We start from the raw sequence: 21,803 nt of genomic DNA on the forward strand, positions 1-21,803 counted from the left end.
CTCGTGGCACGGTACTGGCACTCTTCCAACTGGAGTTACAGGTTGGATCCCGCTCAGTTTACTCAGGGGAATGTAGGTTAAGTGAGAACTCCCACAGCTTCAGTTTCAGTCTCAGTCTTCAGAATAGAACTCAGTTCAGTTCTACAGAATCAGGACTGTCAGATACAGTCACTCAGTTATCAGTAATTTAGATTTTCATTAATCACAGATTTTCAATATATTCAGTAATCAGTTATTAAATTCGGTTATAGTATACTTAATTACAGTATGCACAGTATGCTTAGTAGTTATAGATCCTCCATGTATGCTAATCCAGCTCTTGCATGTCATTTAGTTAGTTATTGTTCATGTATATAAACCCATGTATTCAGCCTTACCTCATTTAGCATACCAGTACATTCTCATGTACTGATCGTATACCCGTTTCTTGCGCTATGTGTTTCATATCATAGGTTCAGACGCTCAAGTTCCTAACCACGCTTAGCCAAATTTAGCCAGTAGTAGCAGATTTAGCAGTGAGTCCTCATCTATCGAGGATATGCTTTTATTTCAGTACTTCAGCTTAGCAGTATTTTAGTAGATGGAGTTAGTTGGGGGATTATCTCATCAACTCCACTTTCAGAAATATTCAGTTAAAGGTTTTTCAGACTAAATTTTCAGACAGTGTTCAGTTTTACAGATGTTATAGTTTATCAGTATTTTAAATGTTTGAGCCTTATGATATTTTAGCCTATTTTTCTATATTTATTTCAGTATTATTGTTCAATGCTCATAGCAGATATCATTCATGGGTTAGCTTATGGTCCTTCGGGGTCGTAAGCACCGTGTGATGACTAGGGGGTAGTCTCGAGTTGTTACACTTGCACACTATCCGATTAGGATGTTGTTGCGGCTTATGAATGACCTATGGGCTATCAACTCATAGGTAATCTTGCACACTATTCTATTTTATATAATATGACTTATAAATGACCCTCAAATTATCAATTTCTAGGAAATTTCATATATCATCCGTCTTTAGATAGAGACTTAAAGGTGTCCCTTTAAATTACGTGCTCTTGATACATTCAGATGCTGATTCATAAAATAATGAGATATCCTCAACGCCATCATTTTTGTCTTGCGTGTCAACAGATATTAAATGCTGATGATATCCTTGATGCCAGTATTTGTGTCTCATAAGTTAACAGATATTAAATACTGATGATATCCTCAATTCAAGCATTTGTGTCTCGCATGTCAATAGATATTAAATTCTAATTATATCCTTGATGCCATCATATGATATCTCACGTGTTAATAGATATTAAATTTTAATGATATACTCGACGCCAGCATATGATATCTCACGTGTCAACAGATTATAATATTGATAATATCCTCGACGCTAGCATATGTTATCTCGCTTGTCAATAGATATTGAATGATATGGCCCTTTTGGCAATGAAATAATGTAAATTATCCCTCTCTTAATGGCATGAAATGGCCTTCTTGGTAATGGCCTAAAATATTTCTCTCGACAAAGGCATGAAATGGCCCTTTCGGCATGGCATGAAATAGCCCTCTCGGCGATGATATAAAATGGCCCTCTCGGCAATGGAATAAAATGGCCCTCTTGGCAATAAGCTAAAATGGCCCTCTCGACAATGGCATAAAATGGCCCTCTTAGTGATGATATGAAACAGGCCCCTTGGCAATGGCATGAAATGGCTCTCTCAGCAATGATATGAAATGGCCCTTTCAGCATGACCCTCTTGGAAATGGAATGATATGAAATAGTTCTTCTGGTGATTTAAAAATAGTTTCACCTAAGTCTGTTTGTCTGCGTTTTGCTTTCCACGTGTACCTGTACTTAAGGTAGACAGTTAGTAGATACAATGTCGCTCCCATTGGCGACCATAGTCAAGCTTTATAATAGTTTAACTGACTAATCTCGATAACTTAATTAGATTATCTTCTTTTGGATACGCATTTATATGATAAATCAACTGAATGTAAACAAATGGGTAGAATTTCTTTTTAGGGGACTTCTCGAATACCGTTTGTGTCGCCTCACGGAGAATTTGAGGACGACTTTTTGCTTTTCCTTCTCTTGGAAAATCCTTTGATTTTGGCTATTTTTGGTCGTCTTGTTTGACTGTACCTATGCTCAAGGTAAATATTTAGCAGACACAAAGTCATTTTTTCTAACGACTATTTTCAAAAAAAAATCTAAATATAATATTCATAAAGAAGATAAGGCACCTTTGTTTGTCCTTCATGGTCTCAAGAAATAACATAGATAATTCAGAAGGTCCTCGATAAATGGGTATTAAACCCATTTTTAGGGCTACCCAAAAATACCGTTATTGAGCATTATATGCTTTGGTGTAGCTCGCAATTTGCTTGGGGATTTTCTTGAAAAATAATTCTATTTTTGTGTATTGATCCCTTCATCCCACTAAAAAATAATTAGTCTTAAGTAAAACTACTCCGTGTTGACCTCCTTTGATCCTTGTTTTGCTTCTCTCCATCTTTCGGGTGCTCCATCATGTTGGGACTTCCACCCTAACTTCGAGTTCCAATATATGCCTAGAAAATCACCAAGTAAGAAGATTTGTATAGATTTTCGAAAGTAGTCATAATTTTTAGAAACTAGTTTTAAAATATTCTGTAAAAGATTTAGAAAATCTCTGTCAGTCATGTCATGTACTAGTTCAATGAACGTCTTTCTCTTAGTTTTGACTATATCTAACATTTGACAGAGGATTTCCAGGGATTCATCATCGTCGAGGCTTTCTATCAGAAGTTTTGTCATAGCCGGACATTTAATCTTCCTAGACTTTATCATGACTGGTGATATCCAAAACATGCCTTTGACCTATGGTGCTAGGGGATTTGAAATATATTGCAATATATTAGTGAAAATTTTGAGGGCTTCCTCAAAATTTTTGCCCTAGTTTACCACTATTTGAGATGATCTTGGATTGAGAAGATCTGAAATCTTCGCTGATCTTCATTCTCTTTGATGGATGATGATCTTTTCTTTTGAATTTTTGAGATTCTTTCTAAAAAATTCTACCCAGTTTCCATTTCCTGGGGAAGTATGTAACACCCTGCATTTTCGAGCTAGAAATCAAATCGTCATTCCTACGTGTGTAAATTCTAATCCCATGATTTGATTTTAAATTCATGTGTCATGATCTACATCCTCGTGTTTGAAGTGCTTTTGAGGTGATAAATTTTCATAGGAATCACTTAGAGCGATGTTGAGCTAAGAGCCTTTGATTTGGCTAAATCTTTGTATTTAATTCTATAAGGATCTACTTTGAATATGTATAACTTTGGATACACTTAGAATTTTGCATCTCAAGACCCACTAAATTGTAGATAATTGAGTTAGCTTTCAAAAAGTATCAATTCTCCTTAATCTAATACCCAAGTAAGAAGTTATGGCATTTTTCGTGAGAGGCAGTAAGCCGACACGATAGAGATGCGGCACATTGCTCTCCCAATGCATTATCTGATGCGACTTGAAGCTGTTACACACTATTTCAATTTCTGAAGGCTCTAGGGGCACTTTGGTTATATTCCGTCACCCAAAATTCGTCCATAACACAAAATTTCAGCTCCCAAGGAGCATTAGTTGCCTTTTTATCCAATTTTCTATCAAAGAAAAACCCTAGCCACCTCCCAAGAAACAAGATTCAACTTTTTTTCTCCAAAAAAAGAATTCAAGCCATTTAACTTTAAGATTTTCAAGAAGAGAGTCAATATTAGATTTTCAATCTTCAAACTAATCAATATGATGTACGTGTGGCTTTCCTAAACTACATGGGCATGGCTAATTATTTATATAAATATTTTGGATGTTGAGAAATCATGTTTTTATGAAGGGCTTGAATTCCATTAAAAAAATATACATTGTGAACCTTTTCAATGATATGTGTTTTGGTCTTGAGGCCTTATATTGAATTTGAGTTTTACTCGTGTAAATGTATATATGTGTTTTCAGTTTTAAAATGTGAATTAAGAGCATGAAGAACGAATTTGTCCCTCACTTGTTATGATACTTCTTGACTTTACATGTTGTGGATTGTGAAATTACATTATTGAAAGCATGAGATAAGAGTTTTAATGTTGTTCATGAACTTGATCTTGGTTATGAATTGAAGAGAGGGTGATTTCATAGTTTTCAAGTGTTTTATTGTTTATAAATGTTCAATGTAATAATTGAAAGAGTTGCATGGATTTTTATGAAGGAATTAACCATCATGTGTTGAAATATTGAAAAGGGAGAATCTTTGCATAAGTTTGCACATGATTTGACATAAGGACTCCTTTGTATTGTTTAAATATTTTTGGTGGTCAAACGATTGAGCTGATTGAAAAATCTAAAGTAGAACATTATAAATGGTTTGAATGAGAAGGGTTGTGGAATGATACAATACAAATTACTTGCAAGTCTAGGTATGGCGATACCCGATGATGATATGACCTTAACAGAATAAGTATTGAATGTTTTGAAAGCATGAAGCATGTTTTAAAGAATTAAAAATAGGCTTAAAGAGAGTTAGATGGTTACTCAAAGAAAGTATGAGCTGAAAGACTCTATGCTGAAACCGTGATTTACCGACAGGGGGTAATGGTACCATGCTTTGTGGTCTTATGTGCCTTGATTCATGCCATCCCAATTTGGGACTATGGTTAGGAGCCATGCTTTGTGGTCTTGTTCACTACCATGACATGTTGATTTGATTGGGGATCATGGCACCATGCTGTGTGTTCTTGCATATCTCTCCTTATAGATACTCCAATTCTTGCAGCAAATTTAGATTGGGTGCTTGGCTGCCGAGTCAAGAATGGATTTCATATAGACCATGGAATTATAGATTGTAGGGTGTACAATCTAGCTCAGAAGAGAAATAAAGAGTAGAGTCATGATTTCAATAAAGTGTTTTGGAATTTATCAAATTATGCCCAAGTGTTTTCAAATGTTTTAAGATGACATGTTTTAATGAAATGCTCTCACCTATATTTTATAAAAATGTATTTTGTTTTTGGATTGTTCTACGTATCAGTACATTTGCATTGACCCTCTATATTTCAGGTTCTGAGGCCCAGTCTAGCAGTCCTGCTAAATAGTAGATTGTTGTAAGACATTCAGAGTCGATGAGCCTCTCTTACTTCAGAAGGTATTTTTTTTACTTATGTTGATCTCATTCGATTTTAGTTCATGGTCTGACCGGGGCCTTGTCCCGATGTGAACAGATTGATGTTTTCAGTTGTAGTAGATATTTCGTATACGTGTATTATATGGTTTGAGTTTTATTGAACTTATGTCCTCATTACTCAGTTGATATATTAAAGTGACCATGTTTTCATTTGTTTTCCACATTTCCTTACAGTATATGAATTTTGTATATGATTACCAGTTAGGGAAGGGCTTTCAGGCCTTCATGGATTGGGATGCTGGTCGTGGTCTGGGTCTTAGCTTAGACCGTGATAAACTTAGTATCAGAGCACAGTTCATAGTCCCAAAGTGTCTACAAAATCGCATTGAGTGGAGTCCTATTTATGGGTGTGTAGCATGCCACACTTTTAAGGAGGAAGCTACTAGACGTTTAGAAATGTTTCACTTTTCTTCATGTTCTAGATCGTGCCATTGTGTTGTCCATTTGGAAGTTATCCGGGTTCCTTCTTTATCTGATTTTATTAACTATATCTCATTGTTTAGTCGATTCAAGTGTAGAATCTTAGAATCTAAACAGGGTGGTCCCATCTAATTGAGTCATAAAAGATTATGAAATTGCACAAGGACTTAAGAGAAGTTCATGAGTGATTTAAAATGTATTGATTTAGGCTTATAACCCTATCCTCATCAATCGTGCGGTTGAGCCTGAGGTATGAACTGTATTCAGTTCTTTTTCTGAAACCCTTGTTGTAGATGTTAGGTAATGACATATGGTAGAATGTTGGAACATTATTTCCAGCTGAATAGTAGTATATGATAAAATGTCATAACCTATGAGCTGTAAGATGGTCCAGAAATTGGTGATATGAAGTCATAAGCTTAGAAGTCATAATAAGGGGGACTTTTGTGTAAAGAAGTTAGTTTAGTTGTATAACTATGGATTAAGGAGCAGGTTTCCATTTTATAGTAATAGACTAATGTGGTATCAATATTTGTAGATTGTATAGTAGTCTGTGAAAGAAAGTAGCTGGCTATGACTATTGTGTATTCAAAATAGGGAAGGATCCTAGAATTGTTAGTTACGATGGTTATAGAAACCAGTTATAGGTTGTGAATGGAAAGGGATAGGTTCGTCAATAAGTTATGGGTAGAGACCCATTGGTGTAAAATAGAATTTGAAATTAGTCTAAATGTATGCATAGGTAAGTAAGTACGGTGTAAGAAGGTAGAATATTATTAGTAAAATTATAATAGGTTATAATATAAGATTAAGGCCTCTTATTCTTATTTAGTGACTTTACCCCCCTTTGATTTTTCCTTTCTCAAGTAATTGTAAAGTAGTACTTCATGTGAGAAGGTATGTAGTGGATTTTGAGTAGTAATAGTGATGTCATGGAGGGGTTGTGATTGTAGGTAGTGGTTAAGTGAAGTAAAGTATTTGGGTTCATTTCCCAATTTGATAGACTCGTATAATATGTGGCATGCTTTATTGGTGGTATATAATTGATGATAGATAATTAGCTTGAACTTTAGATATGGAGTATAGTGGTAAGAATAGTAGCTCGAGATTGATAATGCATGTTTTGTGGTAATGAATTAGTTGTGATGGTGTAGTGTTTTAAATAACCTAGGTCGGCGACTTGCAGAATAAGGAGTGGATAATTGTGATATGTATATGGTCATGAGGACTAGTGTTAAGAAGATGAATTGTGGTTGAATCATTAAGTAGATAAGAGAGTGAGTATATAAGAATAAGTTGAACCCTGAGGTAGCATGTTGTTAGATAAGGTGTGATGTGTACGAGTGTCTTATTTACCTAGATTTTATTCTCGAATCTTGTAGAATGGAGAAGTCTGGGGAGTTGTTGTATAACGTTATTTAAAGTTGAATTAAGAAAATATGGGTAGGCAATATGCGTCTTTGGTATGGTTTTGCAAATTTTGTTAAGTTGTAAGTTATGTGATTAGAGGTGTAATGTTAAGTATTCTAAGGAATTGAAGATGGTGTGTTAAGTGTTTAGAAGCATGGATGTGTATGCCCATGATAAGTTACTCGTAAGTCGATGACTTTGGGGGTTATAGAAGTCTATGATTAGTGTCCCCGAAGAGGGATGTCTTAGAAAGAAATTAGTGTGTTTTAATTAAAATTATTGTGGAGAGTTGTGGTTATGGATTTGATAAGGGGATATGTACGCAAGTCTAGGATTATGACTTTGATCTAAGGGGGAGATGGTGAATTAAGGTAGTTCTCAAATTTTCTCAATATGGCAAGTTGCGGGGAGTAGTCATGAGACACCTATTCCTACTCAAGCATACTTCTCTTATTCCAATTTACGAGATTATTCTGCTAATGTATTACGTCATGTGTTCAAGTCATGCCTATGCCTATGGTTCGAGTTCTCCTTGGACTTATGTTCATGATCTGACCTCCAAACTAGAAGCAATAATGTCTCTCAGTAATCCAGTCTTTCATGTATTCAAGCTCTATGTTATAATGCTCATGGCCCATAAAGAAATCCATGTCTTATATCATGTTTAGTTCTAAGGGAACTATGTTTTCTATATGTTAAAAATTTATTTTATGTCAGGATTAGCCAAGGTGATAGAAAAATTTATGCAAACTCATGGCAAATTTTAGTTTTTTAAATGAGGAACAATTGCTTCAAGTGACAATCTTTGTCTTAGTTGTTAACTACATAAATTCTGGCTTCATGCTATATAACTCATGATATGTGCACCAATATTTTCTTACTGTGCTCTGTCCTAAGAACTCATGTTGTATTGTGTTTCTACCAAACGACTCTCTACTTATGATCCAGACACTTGATATAGGGAATACTTTATGATGGTATCATATCTTCACCTTATATCCTACCTTGAGTAGACAATAGATATGGGTTATAATTGAGCAGTGTTTCTCTCATTCATGATGCTTGTGCTCGGTTCACTTAATGACCCTCCGAAAGATAGTGTGGTAGTAGTTATGGAAGAATAGTAGTGACTTAGTAAGGGGGGTAGAGGTTCTTGAATGTGAAAATTTTGATGTGATTTTCTTAACTAAGGTTATAAGTGATGGGAGAAAGTAAGAGATGAACTTTCGTTATGAGAAATAGTTAGGAAAGAGATATATGGGGGAAATCTTTGTGAGAATGGTTGAATTTGTTGGTCTTAGTGGAGGAATCCATGAAGTAGGTATAGTCATGATAGGTTTGAATGTTGTGATTGATGAAAACGCAAGTTAATATGTTATGTGGTTGAGATTCCCTGAATTAAAATGTGAGGGTGTTTGATGATAGTGATAAGGTGAGGTAATATTCTTAATGGGATGTAGAGTACAGGGTCCTGTAGCTTAAGTTATGACCTTGTTACTCCAAGTTAGGCTTCAACATAAAAGAACTTTGCAGTGGAGATCAAACTCTTATGGTTAGAAGTGTGTTGGGAGAATTGTAAGTTGGAAAGTGTGAAGTATGCAATTTATTATTTGGTGCATAGACGATTAGTGTCTCTAAGTTTAAATCTATTTGTTGTACCTTGTAAGGTAGAGGATGCTTCAAATATTATGTCCCGTGAGAACCTTATTTCATGATTAGTACCGACGTAAGTCAGGCCTATTATCACCAAGTTAACTCATGCCTTATGTTGTGATGATTATGATTCATAAAACTCATGTTCAAGATCATCCCTATATAAAGTCTAATTACCTCATGTTTCGTGATTACATGTTTCACTAGAGGTTAGCATGAAGTTCGTTTGAGGCCTTTGCATATTTGGTTGAGGAAAAATGTTCAATGTGAGATTACGTTCCTCATTCTACACTTTTAAAGCCTCACAAAGCCCCTACCCATCATTCGGGGATGAATGATCCCAAGGGGGAGATCACGTAACACCCCGTATTTTTGAGCTAGAAATCGAACCATCGTTCCTACGTGTGTAAATTCTAATCCCATTATTTCATTTTAAATTCATGTATCATGATCTTTATCCTCGTTTTTGAAGTGCTTTCGAGGTGATAAATGTTCATAGGAATCACTTAGAGCGAAGTTGAGCTAAGAGCCTTTGATTCAGCTAAATCTTTGTATTTAATTCTAAAAGGATCTACTTTGAACTTGTATAGCCTTAGAGACATGTAGGATTTTGCATCTAAAGACCCACCAAATTGTAGATAATTGAGTTAGCTTTCCAATGATACCAATTTCGCCTTAATCCGATACCCGAGTAAAAAGTTTTGACATTTTTTGTTAGAGGCAGTAAGCCGACGCGATAGCAATACATTGCTCTCCCCAACGCGATATCTAACATGACCTGAAGTTGTTTCTCATGCTGTTTCAATTCCATAAGGGTCTAGGGGCACTTTAGTCATATTCCCTCACCCACAATTTGTCTATAACACAAAATTTCTACCCCAAGGAGCTTTAGTTGCCCCTTTATCCAATTTTCTATCAAAGAAAAACCCTAGCCACCTCCCAAGAAATAAGATTTAACTCTTTTTCTCCAAAACAAGAATTCAAGTCATTTAACTTCAAGATTTTTAAGAAGAGATTCAAGATTAGGTTTCCAATCTTCAAACTAATCAATATAAGGTACGTGGGGCTTTCCTAAACTACATGGGCATGGCTAAATCGTTTATATAAATGTTTTGTATATTGAGAAATCTTGTTTTATGAAGGGCTTGAATTCCATTAAAAAAATATGCATTGTGAGCCTTTCTAATGATGTGTTTTTGGTCTTGAGGTCTTATATTGAATTTGAGTTTCACTCGTGTAAATGTATATATGTGTTTTCAGTTTTAAAATATGAATTGGGAGCATGAAGAACGAATTTGTCCCTCTCTTATTATCATACTTCTTGACTTTACACGTTGGGGGTTGTGAAATTGCATTATTGAAAGCAAGAGATAAGAGTTTTAATATTGTTCATGAACTTGATCTTGGTTGTGAATTGAAGAGAGGGTGCTTTCGTAGTTTTCAAGTGTTTTCTTATTTATAAATGTTCAATGTAATAATTGAAAGAGTTGCATGGATTGTAATGAAGGAATTGACCATCATGTGTTGAAATATTGAAAAGGGAGAATCTTTGAGTAAGTTTGCACATGTTTTGAAATAAGGACTCCCCTTGCATTGTTTAAATGTTTTTGGTGGTCAAACGATTGAGTTGATTGAAAAATCTAAATTAGAACATTATAAATGGTTTGAATGAGAATGGGTGTGGAATGATACGATACAAATGACTTGCAAGTCTAGGTATGATGATACCCGATAATGATATGCCCTTAATAGAATAAGTATTGAATGTTTTGAAAGCATGGAGCATGTTTTAAAGAATTAAAAATAGGCTTACAGATTGTTAGATGGTTACCCGAAGAAAGTACGAGTTGAAAGACTCTACTGAAACCATGATTTGTCGACACGGGGTGATGGTACCATGCTTTGTTGTCTTATGTACCTTGATTCATGTCGTCCCAATTTGAGACTATGGTTAGGATCCATGCTTTATGGTCTTGTGCACTACCATGACATGTTGATTTGATTGGGGATCATACACCATGCTGGATTGGGGGCTTGACCGTCGATTCAAGGAAGGATTCTATATAGCCCATGGAATTACAAATTGTAGGGTGTACCATCTAGCTCAGAAGAGAAATAAAGAGTAGAGTCATGATTTCAATAAAGTGTTTTAGAATTTATCAAATTATTCCTAAGTGTTTTCAAATGTTTTTATATGACATATTTTTATGAAATGTTCTCACCTATGTTGTATAGAATGTATTTTGTTTTTGGATTGTTCTTCGTACCAGTACATTTGTATTGACCCCCTATATTTCAGGTTTTGAGGCCCAGTCTAGCGGTTCTGCTAAATAGTAGATTGTTGTCAGACATTCAGAGTTGGTGAGCCTTTCTTACTTCGGAAGGCATCTTGTTTACTTATTCTGATCTCATTAGGTTTTAGTTCATGGTCCAACCAGGGGCCTTGTCCTGATTTCAGACAGATTGATGTTTTCAGTTGTAGTAGAGATTTCGTAGACCTGTATTATATGGTTTGAGTTTTATTGAATTTATGTTCGCATGACTCAGTTGATATATTAAAGTGACCATGTTTCTGTTTGTTTTCCGCATTTCCTTATAGTGTATAAATTGTGTATATGATTGTCAGTTAAGGATGAGCTCTCGGGCCTTTATGGTTTAGGATGCTCTTTGCATCCTGGGCCTCGACTCAGGTCGTGACATAGTATGACCGAGCCGTTGGGGCGCCTACGTATCCCCTTGAAGCAGGAATCAGGTCAAATGAAGTTCAGGACTACACTAAAGATATATAGAAAAATCTAAAGGATTGACCGAAGTCGTCATAGGCCGCCTACGTATCTCATTATTGGAAATTTAGGTCATCACGTAGTTCATACATAAAAGTAATGGATAAAATCTCCTAAGGGATTTACCGAAGCCAACGTAGGCCGCCTACGTAGGCCGCCTACGTATCCCTTTCTTGGGAATTCAAGTCAAACGTAGTTCGTATATAAAAGAAACGGATAAATTCTCCTAAGAGGTTAACCAAAGACGACAATAGGCTACCTACGTATTCCATTCTTGGGAATTCAGGTTAGACGTAGTTCATACATAATGAAAAAGGATAAATTCTCCTAAAGGGATTGACCGAAGCTGACATAGGCTGCCTATGAATCCCTTTATTGGGAATTCAGGTCAAACATAGTTCATACATAAAGGGAAAGGATAAATTCTCCTAAGGGATTGATCGAAGGCGACATAGGCTGCCTACGTATCCCTTTCTTGGGAATTTAGGTCAAACGTAGTTCGTACCTAAAAGAAAATGATAAATTCTCTAAAGGGTTGACCGAAGCTGACATAGGCCGCCTACGTATCCCTTTCTTGGAAATTCTGGTCGAACGTAGTTCGTAATTAAACTCATCTTCAGGGTTAAATGGACCTCAATACTCTTATATATCTTACTAGGATAGAAATAAGTACTTCTGTGAATGACATGACTTTTTTATTGCGTTTGTCTTGATAGAACAAAGGATCAATTGTCCAATTCCCTTAGTCATTGCCTCTTAGTTAACTGCCTCGGTATCCTCTATACTAGGCTTCTTTGATTCTCGAACTCTTTGACTCTTTTATTGACTGTTCTAGGGATATTGTCTCTCATTCATCATTATTTTGCTTCTTGACATGAAATGAGAATGACAAGTTTTAAGTTATTATTATACGATGAGCGACGAGTCATGAGTGGAATGGAGGTTCGATTCAATAATGTTTCCTTCAATTAATCTTCCATGATCCCGATTGTCTTGGGAAATTCTTCCCTTGCATTTTCCTTATTCCATCCTCGAGACCATTACTTACAGGTTTTGAAAAATGATTGGTAGAGTCCAGTTTTACTACTAGTCATTTTTCTTTCCTGTAACAAAGCTATAGTCAAGAAGGGGATCTTTTATTCACTTTGATCTAGTGAAGTAGGGCCATTTTGTGCCAACTTAGAGTAGTTTCTATTAACTGCAAAATAAAAACAACTCAAACACTGACATTTTAGATTCCGTTAGTAAAAAGCAAATCAAGATGATAAGGTAGGAAGTAAACACATAGAGTTATTTTTTATCTCACGCGACTTGATCCATGAAGTAATGATAACTCGAGAATTTCAATGAACAGGATTTTTGCTCGATGATATAGATAGGTGGAATTTATCAAGAAGGCACAACTTTTCTACTTTCCAGCCTTATTATTTCTTTCAATAAAGTGGAGGACAACAAGGCTTTTGAAGACATGGGACGAAAATCTTCCTACGTATCTCATGGGCGATAAATCAAGCCCTACGTAGTTCAAAACTATAATGGATTTTTCTAATTCTAAATTCAACTTTCCTAAAATGGTGGCAAGCATTTTGAAAGTTTTAGAATGACTGCGGACTTTTCTGAGAAACTTGGGAGACTTAGAGTATGTTTGGTCGGACTTTTGTATAGTGGAGTATATTTCTGCCTAGAGATGCTCTATGGAAAATGGAATTGGATCAATTCTCCTTTGATTTGAATTAACATAACACGTATAAGTACATAAACAGTTATATCACACAAGCATGTTATAATAAACGTGTATCCTAATTGGGTGACCTTTTTGAGCCAAGGGTTGGCCTAACGTATCTGACGAAAGTATATGCTTTTTAAAACCAATCCATTATCCCCCAAAACCTCCATAGGTATACATAAAGGGCATAAATGCTTACAAAAATTGCACAAAAGGGATACAATCTTTAAGGAAAGAAAAAATAACATGAGAATAAGAATAATGTCCTGCAGAGGGGATAAGAAATACTATTTCCTATATGCTTCTCTATCGGCCTTCGCCCTCTTAACTCTGTCCACTTCTTTTAATAGGCGACATCTGTTGATGATCAAGCGATTCCCGTATAACTATGCTTTATACTCATGCATCATTAGTCTAGGAAATCATGCAACCGTCCAAATTGATCAACCTCTTGCTTGACTCGCTTTAATTTTTTCACTCAATTGGTGGATGATTGAAGCGTCCTTATACGAAAGCAAACAAAGACCATACCCCAAAGGATAATGGATTGGATTAAATAATATATATTTCTTCAACACATAAATATGATTCATCTTTAATTGACTTGTGGCTAATAGATGCAGGGCAGGTTTTCTAACGGGCCCAATACCCCCTCAGGCATTGGGTCATCCTAGGATTATGCCTAAAAGAGGATTTTGGTTTAGCTCTATCCCGAGTGTCTAGAGTGGGTTTGGACACATAATTCCAAGTGGACAAATTGGGTTTGGAAATATGAACAACCTCTGACTGTCTAATTGCCGGTAAACCGTCATATTCCCAACATTTGATTTGGAGTTTATCAACAGGGAACGGAACATCCACGAAACTCCAAAACTATTTAATAATATCATGAGGGATTATGACATAAAATACAATAGTTAAATTTCATAGAATTTAAACATATAAGCACATAAATAGTTTAATAATAAGTCAAAGAAGCTAATTCAAATATTTGATTAGAACATAGCAAAAAATCCTCAGCAGAGTCGTCATTTTTGTTTTATCCTTTCTTAGCTCGACGGGTTGAAAAATATTGATTTTGACTTTTTACACTATTTCAAACTTTAAAGAAAATTTTGAAACAATGTAAGAAATTACAGAGTCGCCACTTAATTTATTTGAAAAGAAATTAAGAAAACTTTTTAAAACAAAATCATAAGTCTCAAAATAGAAAAAGACTTAGGCCTTTAAGAAAATCTCGGGTCAGAGGTTCTTATTAACATTTTAGGGATGTTTTTAAGGAACCTCATATTTCTGCTAACTTGCGGTTATCCGAATTATTTGAAAACCACTTTGACTAACTTTAAAAAAGAGAAGTTGTTTTATTGAAAAGAAAGTGATTTTAGAAAAAGACTTGTATAAAATTAATTTTTGACGACTTAGTAGGAAATTTAACCAAGTCTAAGTAAATAAATAACAAATAACCATGTAAGGAGAAAAGGGGAGAATTAGAAGACTTATACTCGTAAGCCCAAATCCATCAACCCTGTCCTAATCTAATTCGACTTTTGTCCCACCTGCAGCCGTCCTAATCTAAATATCGAGTTTTGGACCATAACCTGTCCTAAACTATTTTTTCGGATCCATTGGCCCATAATTGGCTTCACCTATATTAAAATACAACTTTGGCTTCGAGGCCCCAAATGAATGAATAAATAAATGATTAAATAAATAAATAAAAAGAAAACAATAATAAAAATCAAGACTTTTCAAGTCTCTTAGTGACCTCATCGATGGGTCTTGATCCATTTTTTTTCTTCGTCTCTCTTCTAGCACCTCTATGTCATATAGTAGACCTTGGATCGAACTTGACTTGAAGAGGTGGGCCTCACTGGCCTATTACGAAATGCAAGAGGAGAGGAGTTCATTTGCTCTCGAGACATTTTTTGCATGCAAAGAAAACATAAAGAAATTAATATACGTTCAAGGCATAAAAGTGACATATTTCAAAGAAAAAGAAAATATCAATAACCAATTTTTGAATGACAATGATAAGCACACTTGCACACGTATAACAAGAATGAGAGTCAACAAATAAAATGCAAATCAAAGTCACCCACTTACATGCCTCATGATTTATGTTCATATTAAGAATGAACAAAGGTAAAAGGAAGAAAGCCATATTCAATGAATTAATGCGAGAACAAACAACGTAAGCTTGCGAAAGTAAGGGAATGAGGAAATAAGAAAAATACCCATGACTTCAAAATTGAACAAACATAGACACTAATTCATATAACAAAAGAAAATAAAGACTAACTTTTCAAGAAAGGAAATCTTTAAATTTCAATTAAGGCTACATTAACGAAGATTCATACATTTAAATTACAACCAACATTTTAGGAAAAAATATGTAACGACCTATGATTTATCTTTATAAGACATCGTTGATTCTCTTTTGATATTATGAATCAAAAAAGAGACACGAATCAAGTCTTTACACACACAAAGAGCACATATAACAATTCAAAGGGAGTAAGAAAATTAGAATAAAAGTTTAGCATTTCTAAAAGTAAAATATCATTCAACACTCATACTATGAACTCAAAAATATCTAAATAATTCTATTTAGCCACAAAAGCTCAAACTTTCTCATCATTTTGACAAGTCAACATGCCAAAAAAAAGGAATAAACATCTTGGATGAAAAACTTGCTAGCACTTCATCTCTCATATAAGGATTTTGAAATCCATTAAAATAAAGCAAGCAAATGACAAGTTCTTGACTTAACCAATTACTATTTTATTAAGGCAAAACAAACAATAGTAACTATTCTTTTTGACATAAACAAAACAACTTTATATGCTAAAAATAAATATATCCGCCAACAATGAATTTAAACAAAGCATAAGAACGTCTTTTAAGCAAAGATTGAAACTTTATCCATAATAATCAAAGAATAAAGACAAAAGGAAGAAACAATCAATATTATCTATTCTTTTCAACATAAAGAAAACAAATTTACATGTTAAAAATAAACGTATCCGCTAACAGTGAATTTAAACAAAGCATAAGTACATCTTTTAAACAAAGATTGAAACTTTATCTATAATAATTAAAGAATAAAGTCAAAAAGGATAAACAATCAATATTAACTATTCATTTCAACATAAAGAAAATAACTTTACATGATAAAAATAAACATATCCGCCAACAATGAATTTAAACAAAGCATATGTACATCTTGTAAGCAAAGATTGAAACTTTATCTCTAATAATCAAAAATAAAGTTAAAAAGGCACGTACAACTATTGCTAGCTCATTTTTATACCATGAACATGAAAATAACCATAATATTGATACGACAACGTCCTTTGGCCTTCAAGGTCGTCTACAGCAAACAATCTCAGCAAACAAAATTATAACTACAAACTACGAAGAAGATAAAGATGAAGAAGATGACGATAATAAAACTAAAAAAAATGATGGTGGGTTTACCTTTTTTGGGGCAGCAAAACGGGACTACAAACTTTCTTTTGATTCTTGCTCACCACCGGAAAGCGTTCAACTCGAGAACTTTGATTAGCCCACGAATTTCACGGATAAGGAAATTTTTTGACTAAAATAAAAACTTTTCTTTGTTAAAAGCTTTTTTTCCAACCTTGAGACTTGGTATTTCTACCAAAATAATGGTAGTATTTATAGGAAAGGATAGGGATTCAATCCTTTTCATACACCAATGTGGGAGAGAGAATTTAGGGGTATTTTTGAATTTTAAAATTGAAGATAAGGTGAGGTGGAAGATGGATGGGGGAAAATTGTACAATGTAGTATAATTTTTTAATTTTAAAATTAGAAAAAGGACAAAGTTGAGAGGGGATTTGTACAATATAGTAAATTTGAATTTATTTTTGGTGGGAGTTAGGTAGAAGTGATGAGAGTTTTTTTAGAAATTTTGGGGTTATTTAAAATATAAATCTAGTTGGATTTAAAATTTAGCCAATTTTTATTTAATTTTGACCAAATTAAAAATCAATTGATGGATTGTATTACAATTATGGCCAATTTGATTTTAATTATAGTCAAATCTAATAGATTGACTAAATTAAATTGAAATTCGATACAAATTAATACTTCTTTTAATTTCGAGCTTTTTGATTTAATAAAATCAAACACATATTTGATCAAATAAATTATTTTTGAGAGTAAATTATATTTAAATCAAGACTTTATTCTTAGAATTAATTTTCAAGCTTATCTCTGTAAAAGCTCAAATTTTGATAACAATATTTGTTCAAGTAACAAAATTTATACAATCTCGTATATGTGAATACAAAAATGTATAATCATCACTTAAATGACAAAATTAACCTAAATAAATATTTTAAATTGGATTTACTCAGATAAAATAATTGTTGTAATTTTATTTTAAAATTGAAGAAACTCGAGATTAAACTCGATTGTGGAGGAAAAAATTAGGTGTCAACACTTCTCAACATAAAAATTTGCACGTTTTAGAAAATACAGGAGCAGTATTGAGTATGAAAATAATGTTTTTCTCACTCCTGAGTCATTCAATGATCCTCGCAAAGAATCATACATATGAATGCACCAATCGCAAAAGGAAGAGTTCCTTAAATTCAATGTCCAAGTTGGAAATTTCTCCACTTTACAAAAATTAAAATAAGAAAAAACCAATATTATGTTACACAATATTTACATCATAGCAAAGATCTCTATTGTATTCCTTTGCCATATGTTTTGCTGGAATATCAGAAACATCACTATTTTTTCACAAACTTCTTATAAAGCGTGGTAATGATGTTGTAGAAATCAATGTCAGTTATAGTAAATAGTATTGCAGCGCTAGGTCTATATTTTACCTTCTTTCGCAGATAATTAGAAGAACACCTCTAAATGCTGCAAAATAATGAACAATAAAAAATTCAAATAAATTTAATAATTTTTTTTTGTGAAAAAACAATTATACAAAAGTATACATACATGTAGATGTTAGGAAAAAATTATATATTTTTAGTCATTATTTACCTCATATTTAATATTTTTATTTGTTCTTTTTGAGCGTTAATTTTATGAATTGTGCCTAATATTATATTTTAATGTGTAGGATTAAAATAGTATAAAGATGAAAAATTTGGAGCTAAGATAAATTAAAGATGAAACAATATAGAAGGAAATCAAGCAAATAACTTAATTGAATAAATTTAATAAACTATTAAAAAGTGATCCTCAACAAATGAAAAACTCGCCTAGTGGATTGCTGCATTTGCAGGGTGGTATGGTGCTTTTGATTCACATTTTTGGCATGCCACGATGTCTGTGTTCCGAATTTAAATTCACGTAGTCCACTGTGGATTTAATTTTTTTTTTTTTGGAGTTTTTTCCTAATAAATATTTCATAAAATTAATTTTTACAGAACTTTTAACCTAGAGAGTCATGGAGGCCGGAGAAAATTGATTTCAATTTTTCTTTTTCTTTATTATTTATTTTTACTTTAATTCTGTGGATGATTTTTTATAATTTTTCCATGTTTATGTGGAGTTAAGTTTCTCGTTCTAGAATTATGATTACTAATAACATGATTGTTTAGTAACTTATTGATTCGATTTGTTTGATTATCATTATAGTTGTTCTTATATTCTTGTGCTTACTATTTTAATGCTTAGCTACCATTAAAATAAATTTATATTCTCATGGTAAACTCGAAAGAAGAATCAGTCAGATAGAACGAAGAATATAGGGAGTAAGATCTTTATTTTAATTAAATAAAGAATTAATTTGTGGCTAGGATAGGAGTATACGTTGACCACCTTACTTGGTTACAAAATGGGAAGATATATAAATACATTCGGATTGGATTATCACATCCATGCTTAATGATGTAGTTGTGAGGTTAATTTGAATAGACGATTAGAGGCTCGAAAGACCATGATCATATAATCAACCCCGTAAATCAACAACTAGATAATCAAATAAGTTCATGAAATTGATACTCGAGATGATTATTACCGAATTCATAATCCTAGATTGATTCATTCATTGATTGCGTAAAATATACTTCTCATCTTGGTTAATTGTTCATTACTTATTTTCTTTTATTATTATTATTATTATTATTAGTTTAATTAATTTATAAATATATCTTGAAATCCATTGCTTGAATTGATAATTAGCATTAGTCTAATTTAGTAAATAGTTAATCAATAAGTTTCTGTGGATACGATATCTGGACTCTCAATCCTATATTACTTGTACGAGCGCATACACTTGCATGTACATTTGAACGCAATAAATTTTTGGTGCCATTTTTGGAGACGTTGAAGTTAATTATCTTTGTGTTCTAGAAATATTATGGACATATAGGTCCTAATTAAATTGACATGTGCACTTAGGGGTCTATCTAGAATTACTATTCTGTATCTCGAGCCGGGGGTCTATCGAAAACAGCCTCTCTACTTCTTTGGAGGTAGCGGTATGGTCTGCATACATCTTACCCTCCCCAGATCCTAATTTGTGGGAATACATTGGGTTTGTTGTAGTTGTTGTTGTTGAAGTTAATTATCTATTTAGATCGGACTTTTTCTTTTTATTTATGTGTATATATATATATATATATATATATATATATATATATATATATATTATTTTTGTATAATATTTTTTGTAGAATTTTACTCGTCTCCTTGGGATGATATTTAAAAAGTATGGAGTGATAGTTACTCATATTTTATTGATCCTTGTCTTATTTTTGAAGGACCCCGCTTATGGAAACCTTGTTCAAATCTTTTTATCTTAGAAAATAGGTCATTCTACCCCTCTAAATCTTATGACTGAGACTTTTGCAAATAATGTGGTGGTTAATGAAAAACTTGTTCTAAGTGTTATAACCCTCCTCCGATCCCTGATTATGATGATTCTAATAATGTTTGTGCTTTTGGTAGTATGGATTCCTGCAGGAACTTATTAGAGGAATATGAAGGTTGTTTTAAGATAATTGTAAATGGGATGACATACGTCATGAAAGAAAGAGTTGAGGTTGAAAAGTTAGGCTTGGACATTCACAACTTGAAGGCTGAGTTGAGTGCAAAGATTCATGTCTTTAACGTACAACAAATTAGTGATGTGTTGTGCGAGGATGAGAAGATACTTGAGTATATTTTTATTGATGTTGTCACTGTTAAGAAGAGTACATATAAGGATGTAAATAGTAATATAATTCATGAGTTAGGGAATATTGGACCTCATTCATATCATTTTTCAACATTGTGTTTGGATAATGAGATATTAATTGAGTCATCTAAGCCCATGGGAGAGTTTATAGAGGAGGAACAATACGTCTATATTCTTTGAATTTGTTACCCTAACATCAAAATATTGCATTCCTCAATTAAGGATCAAAAAGTGCGAAATGCAAGACTTATTATTTGTTCCCTTTATATTTATAACATTCCTCAGTTAAGGACCAAAAGTGAAAAATTCAAGACATTATTTGGTCCCTTTATATTTATACCACCGCCCCTTGTGCAGAGCAGAAAAATTGATGCAAAGTTAGGAGTGCAATTCATATTTTTAAAGTAGAAGAAAAAGTGGTGAACGTGATGGTGTCATGCTGCGACACTAAATTAGGAGTTTGTTGGGAGGCAACCCAATTTATTTGGTGTAGCTTCTTATTTTAATTTTTTAGAGTATAACTTTGTTTTTGTTGTTTTTAATTTTGCATATGTAGGAGAAGTCTGAGTACCAAAAATTTTGAAGCTAAAGAGCATATTTGAGCTTAAGTGAGGTGCGCATGACCCATGATAAAAATTGAAGAAACATGCTTCTAGCTATGCCATCATTAATCCTTGTTTCTAGTTTATTTATTGTTTTTGGGACAAAGCGTGATTTTTAAATACGGGGTGAGGTATGTTTCAATATCTATTTAGGATGAAGTACGCTATAGAGTTTGTCTATTTTATATTTTTTTATATTTTATATTTTTTAGTTGCTTGCTTCAGGAAAAAACAAAAAAAGTTAAAAATTTTAAAAACAAAAAAAGATTCTTCTTTCATTTATTGTAAGTTTAAAATAGGTTTTGGTTAGTTTTTAGATTTTTAGTCTTTAGTAGGGCATACTTCGTCCATCCCTTGATTTTATTTTCGATTTCTTTTTTTTGGGGGGGGGGGGGGGGGGGGGGAGGTCCTTTGAACTGAATATCTTTTATTTTTTAGGAGTAAATTTTGTTATTGTATTTTTTTAGTGAGAAAAGGAAAGACCTATTTGACTTGTGTGATACTAGCAATTTAGGCCTTACCTTGAATAGTACTTTCATGTGAGTACATGATGTGAATCAAATGACAGATTTTTTGACACCTAGACTTACGGTTGTAACTCTGTATATAACTTATTTTATTTTATAGTTCGTTATGGCAAAACATGTAACACCCTATTTTTTGGGTTAAAGTTGAATCATATTTTCGATGTATATAGACCTGAATTCAATGGTTTCTAGTTAGAAATAAGTGTGAATAAACATGCTTTAGTGTGAGAACATCTTTGTAGATGAGTATACATCGTAAAAGTCTTCTAGCTTGAAGTGAAGTTCAGCACGTTCCTAC

Source organism: Capsicum annuum, chromosome 9 (assembly GCF_002878395.1).
Source record: "Capsicum annuum cultivar UCD-10X-F1 chromosome 9, UCD10Xv1.1, whole genome shotgun sequence".
NCBI lineage: Eukaryota > Viridiplantae > Streptophyta > Magnoliopsida > Solanales > Solanaceae > Capsicum > Capsicum annuum.